The following is a 6,103-nucleotide window of genomic DNA, read 5'->3' as shown; positions in this document are numbered from 1 at the left end:
CTGCGCTACGCGGCGTCGAGAAAAGTAGTGCACACATCCCCCCCCTCTTCACCACTCGCCTCCCCCCCCACTCCTCGACTCTCCCACTAGGCTGCTAATGCGGACTACGAGATCCAAACGCGTGCACCTATGCAGGTTATGCTTTACAAAGGGATGTTATACTCCCATTTGCGGTTTAAACTTTATAGATTTGAAGCTTTCGTGACTGCAAGGATTCATACTCTTAGGTTTTTTTCGGTAAAGTCACGTAGGTAAAAATAAATAATGAAATTCATATAAATAATAGAAATAAAATAATATATCACTTATTTTCTATTATTATTTCTATTATTTATTTTTACCTACGTGACTTTACCGGGAAAAAAACCTAAGAGCATTAAACGTTATACTTTACACAATTGCGCAAGTCTCCGACGCTTATTGTCCGCTCAAACCTTCGTGCTTCTCTATTTATGTGCTACGAAAAGGGGACATTGCCCGAAACGTCGCCTATTATATACCATGCTGTAGTGGTTATTTTTTTAATGGCGAATGTGTTGAGTTTTATTGCCTTTTCCAGGCGTGTCTCGCTTAACGACAGAGATACGTTCCGCAACATTCGTTAAACGATCTTTCGTGTTCCCGTTGATTCGTCCCATGTTAAAAGCTTGCGCTACGTTTGAGCCACAACATGTTCCACACCTGAACAACTTTCTTCTTCTTTAACGTTAGAAATACAAATTATAGTTTTAAAATAAAGTGATAAAACATCAAATGCAATACTTACCACACACGAAAAACCACCGTGCTTGCTTGCAGGCGTCTGCAACAAACCGATAAGAGACTTTGTTATGATTATTAGCGCACTCTGGACCTTATAAAATACGAGTCATCTGAGAATTGCTTGAGAAAGTGTCAATTGTACTGTCAAAAATAACTTGAAAAATCTCAATCTAGGTTTGAAGCTTTCGTGACTGCAGGGATCCATACTCTTTGGTTCTTTCGGTAAAGTCACGTAGGTATAAAATAAAATAAATTAAATCACGACGTTTCGATCGCTACACAATCATCATCAGGTGGGAAACCCACAGCCAGAATTTTTTTTCCTGAAAAATCCCACTTACATTATTAACATATAAGATGCACAATATGACTTGTTCGTATTTTTTAGGGGGGGGAAGGGGGGGCAAAAGTGGACGCCGTTAGCGCAGTTTGAGATGGGGTTCATTTTTTTTATATCAGTGGAGGGCAGGTGTGGTGGTGGTGGTAGTGGTGGTGTCGCCTTCCCTTTTGTTTGTAGGGCACGGAGAGGAGGGGGGAGTGATGAGGCCTCGTGCGTCACAAAGGCCCACACGCTCACCTGGCGTGGGACTGAACCGTGTGAGCACACGAACCGTGCGATGTTGTCTCGAGTCGACGTGAGTAGCTCCGCCACGTGGAACTGAGCACAGCAGGCAAGCTGTCCCCATTTGAATAAGACGAACAAGCCATATGCTCACCACTAAGGGTGGTATTATTCACGCCCCAAGGTGGTTAGATACATTTTCACGACTCAGGACCACGATTCGATCCAGAGATGTATTTTACTGGTAGGAACCTCCTGGTTACACCAGCCCACAGGAGATTATTGTGTCCGTCCGTCCGTCGTGATTCCAAAAATGGGAGGAGTGGGGCTGGGTGGGGAGGGGATGGTGGGGAGGAGCTGGGTGGGGAGGGTGGGGAGGGGCTGGGTGGGGAGGGTGGGGCTGGGTGGGGGGTGGGAGGGGTGGGGCTGGGTGGGGAGGGGCTGGTTAGGGAGGGTGGGGCTGGGTGGGGAGGGGCTGGTTGGGGAGGGTCGGGAGGGGCTGGGTGGGGAGGGTGGGGCTGGGTGGGGCTGGGTGGGGGGTGACTGGTCACCCCGTGGGGCCCTTATAAAACTCAACGTTTAACCTACTCACGCCGGCTTGTGCCCGCCCTCACAGTCGGGCATATTTGCGGAATACACCACGCCGCCGTTGACCCTGGCCATTGACCGAGCAACCCAACGTTCCTACCAGCTCCCTCCGCAGGAATGTGTTGTAGTCAGATTATTTGTACTACCTCTATTGTGCACTGTTTCACTTTTTTCGTCTGTCTCATATTACTATTTTTGGCTGTTGCCCATTGCCTACATGTAGAACTGTTCACGCATTTGCATACACAGTAATTTGCTTAAATAAACAACATGTTATTTTTCACATGCATAATTAAATGCATGGATTTGTGCAAAGCTACTGCTAGTAAAATCAAAGTCTAAGGTAAGTCAACATGTATAAACTGCTAGATCTAATATTGGGATGTTACTCATATCCACTCGTAGCTTTGAGCCTATATTTTGGAAATTCCGCATTTTTTATGGTGCATGATGACTATTGTAGGCTTCTCTAATTTTCTTGGCCTTGGAGGGATGATGTGATGAGTTAACCTCCACTAGGATGTGAACTCATGGATTTTGTGAAGCAAACATCATAACCACAACAACACATCGTCAGATAGACCAGTTATTTCTGTTTAACCCAGAAAGCATAATTCAATCTCAAGACCCTTTTTGGGGATTGATGGCCAAATCACCTGGAATGTGCCCAACTCCTAATTCATATCTCAATAGCTAATCAGAGTAGGTATCACTTGTATTGGTTACCATGAAAAATAGTGCTATAGGCTTTAAGGACCGTGTGGTGGGTAGCAGAGGGCAGTGGAGTAAAATCCATTGTTGTACTGTACTCGTGTGCTCCTACATCCTTCAACCTGCACTGAGGTAAAGTCAAATAACCACCAATACCCTCATGGCAGCCGAAGGTCCTCATCCAGCAATGGATTCACAAGGGGCTGTCTGTACATGCGCACATACCTGCAGAGGATGTTTGCCTTTTCCCCCTTGTTTTTGGCAGCTCCTGCCACAAGGGCTGTGAGATTGTATTTCTCCTCGTTTACATCCTCTCCTCTTCCATGATGTAATTGTTTAAACATTGCTCTCTCCAACGACGTTTCGCAAGCCACTGAAAAGTAATACACATGAAACAGGCCCGCGTAAAACCTACATTTGATTTCATTTTTCATACTGCACAGTACTGCATGAACACAGATTCTTACTCTTTTAAAGTGATGTTGAAAATTGCACGTGTCCTTAATGAGGCCATGATATGAAGAAACACCCTGCAGCCACATATCGCAACTTCAATGCAATCTGGACCAAAACACTCCAAAGGCAATTTAAAGGATGAATGAAGACACCCGCCCATTAAGGAGTAATGTAGTAAAATGAGACGCAATTGCCTACTTATACATAATCCACGAATTTTCCTGACAATCTAGTCTTATAAATGGAAATGTTGGTGTTTGATTAATTCTTGCACCTTTCGAACAAAATTATCTCTAAGTTCCCAAGATTTAAATATCAATAACAAAGACAAGTAATGGTGACTTAACGAGTGTGGAGTGGTGCTCAATTCCATTGGCAGCTCTGACCCAGTGATAGGAATTCAACAGGAGCCAGTCTCCTTCTAGGGGAGCCAAGCACCCCAGAATTTAACGTAATTCTGTTGAAATAATCCCATAAGATCGTGACCTATGTGACCAATACAATAATGAACATGGATTCAGAAATAACCAATCAGAAGCAAATATAAAATACAGCACCCAATACTGTACAGACCTCATCCTATATCGCACATTTGACTGAGATTCCACACACATTTAACGAAGAATGTAGCCTACTTTTTTATGTAACGACTAGATTGCAGGTGTAAGTAACGCTGTTGAGGAGACTAAGGGATGCACATTGCAACATGTATTTTTTTTATGCACTGTGCACGCTACCTGTTTATGTTTGAGTAAGGTAAACCTCTGCGACTACTCTCCACCTACGCCCTTCCTTCCTCTGCTATGCTCTCAAGAAATGGTGTTTCTGCTGGTGATAGAGTCCAACATCCTTGTGTTCGTATTTGGAGTCTTCGTGAGTGATTGTCCCTACCAAAGTACACTTGTTATAATACAATTGCAATATAGAATTTAAAAATATATATCTGTTTGCCGACCACTTGGTGCTGTGCTTAAAGTGCTCGACATACATTGTCAAGATCACAAGTTCAAATCCCACTATGGGGTGTACTCGACCTATCATCACTTCAGGGTTGATCAAATATGTACTAATTTGTAAGAAATTGCATGCTGGAGAGACTGCTCCATATCGCTGAAAGCTGTAATTCACAACACTGGATTAGGACCGTCAATGAGGATGAGCATTGGCCATTGAACCTCGACTTATGCCTTTTTAAAGTGCACTACAAATGCTTTGTAAAGTACATGTTTTCTACATCATTGACGTATTTATTTTCTTTTTCAAACGTTAAAGTAATAATCTTAATTCTGCGCTAAAAAAAATACGACTTCCTGAACTATAAGCCTTTTAAGATCAGTGCTAAACTTTGAGTAATAAGCTGAACCAGCAACACATTTGTCAGTGTGAGAATGAAGGAGAGAAGCCTGCAAGGCCTGTCCTGGCAAAATGTCATGGGAGACAGCCCTGGTTCATGTCGCTGCAAGGCACCTCGATTAACATCGCCACTGCCATGGCCCTAATAATAGAACTGGCAATTAAACATAACTTAAAAGCTACTTGTGAGCTGATGAAAGTAACGATACTGACATTAGTTCTCATAATGCGCCTTGCAGCTTAATTCCTTGCTACGAGAGGGCAAATTCTATTAAAGCCACAAATATATATTTAATGTGTATTTTGGGAACATAAGTCAAAGGTCAACATGCCGCCATGTTCAAAGGAGTGCGGAGTGGTGCTAATTTAATTTGGCGTTAAGTGAGCCAATGGTAGCCATCATGACATAGGACAACCACTGTAGGATTTCTATAAAGCAGTACTCATTTTACCTGCAATGGATGGATAATGGAAGAGGTGGACCGGCAACCAAGATAAGAACTCGCAACTTTCCGATTGTTAGATAAGTATTGCAGTCGAAAAACAGTATAAATGGTATAGAATATTGACAACTCATGTATAATGTTCAAATATGCACATTTGTAGAATATCCATCTGTAAAATAAACTCAAGAATAACATGTCACAATTGGCAACAACACTTACAATGAGATAAACACATCATGTCATAGACTAAAACCTCTTTGCCACTGTGTCTCAAATACATCATAATTATATGCTATAATGGCCTCACACGTCTTTCACAACAATAGGCTTCTGCACCTGAATCCACGTTATTTACAGCACAGTGCCATATCCGTGTTTTGGCTACAATGCTTATCTGTGACCCCATGCCTGGCTAATTCGCCACACTGCAAAAAGAGGTGTTGCATCTCAGCTATGTGTCCAGGGAAACGCCTTACATACGAACAGAACGATTGCAGAATTGTAATTCAGAAAGTCTGAGACTTTTCCACTTTCACAGATAAGCACTGCATCCACTAGCATCCCAGACAATCCATCTGGTGTTCAGTTTACACATGAGCATCACCACTGCCTGTTCGTTTCATGGGCTCATATTTTGCATAATATTGTACGTAAATTGTGTGACATTACAGTAGTTCTAAATAAATAATGCACTGGTATTAGTGGCATTATTGATATCCATTACATTCAATTAAAATCAAAGTGCCTGCCTGCTCGAACAATCATAGCGCATTGCAGAGGGGGCCGCCCTAAGCTGGTTGGAGGAATTGTATGTTCCTGGTAACGAATGAGATCCAAAGCTATCCTGGGAAACTGCTCATCCAGCAGTGGCTCAACAATGTTCTGTAAATTACAATTGTTGTATGCATGTTGAATTTCTTTCGCATCATACCTAACCAACCGTGTTAATAGGTGTTATTATTACTATGAAAGCTGGGCAAGGCATAATATAGAATAATGTGGTTAAGGTCATGATAACAATATCTGGTCAGGTGATACTCTGCCAGAGTGCTTCACTCACACTTGACCATGGGTTCAATTCCTGCTTGGTATGGGATTAGCTCAGCCAGCTCATCATCCCTCTGAGCCCATTAAATTAGTGCCACTTTGCAGAAACTAATTGATGATTTTATCTTTGATGAAGAGACTGGCCCTCATCATGATCAAATCATCATGATTGCACCGA

The sequence above is a fragment of the Lampetra fluviatilis genome, chromosome 1, assembly GCF_964198595.1.
Source record: "Lampetra fluviatilis chromosome 1, kcLamFluv1.1, whole genome shotgun sequence".
Taxonomy (NCBI): Eukaryota; Metazoa; Chordata; class Hyperoartia; order Petromyzontiformes; family Petromyzontidae; genus Lampetra; species Lampetra fluviatilis.
Note: the sequence above shows the minus strand (reverse complement) of the source record.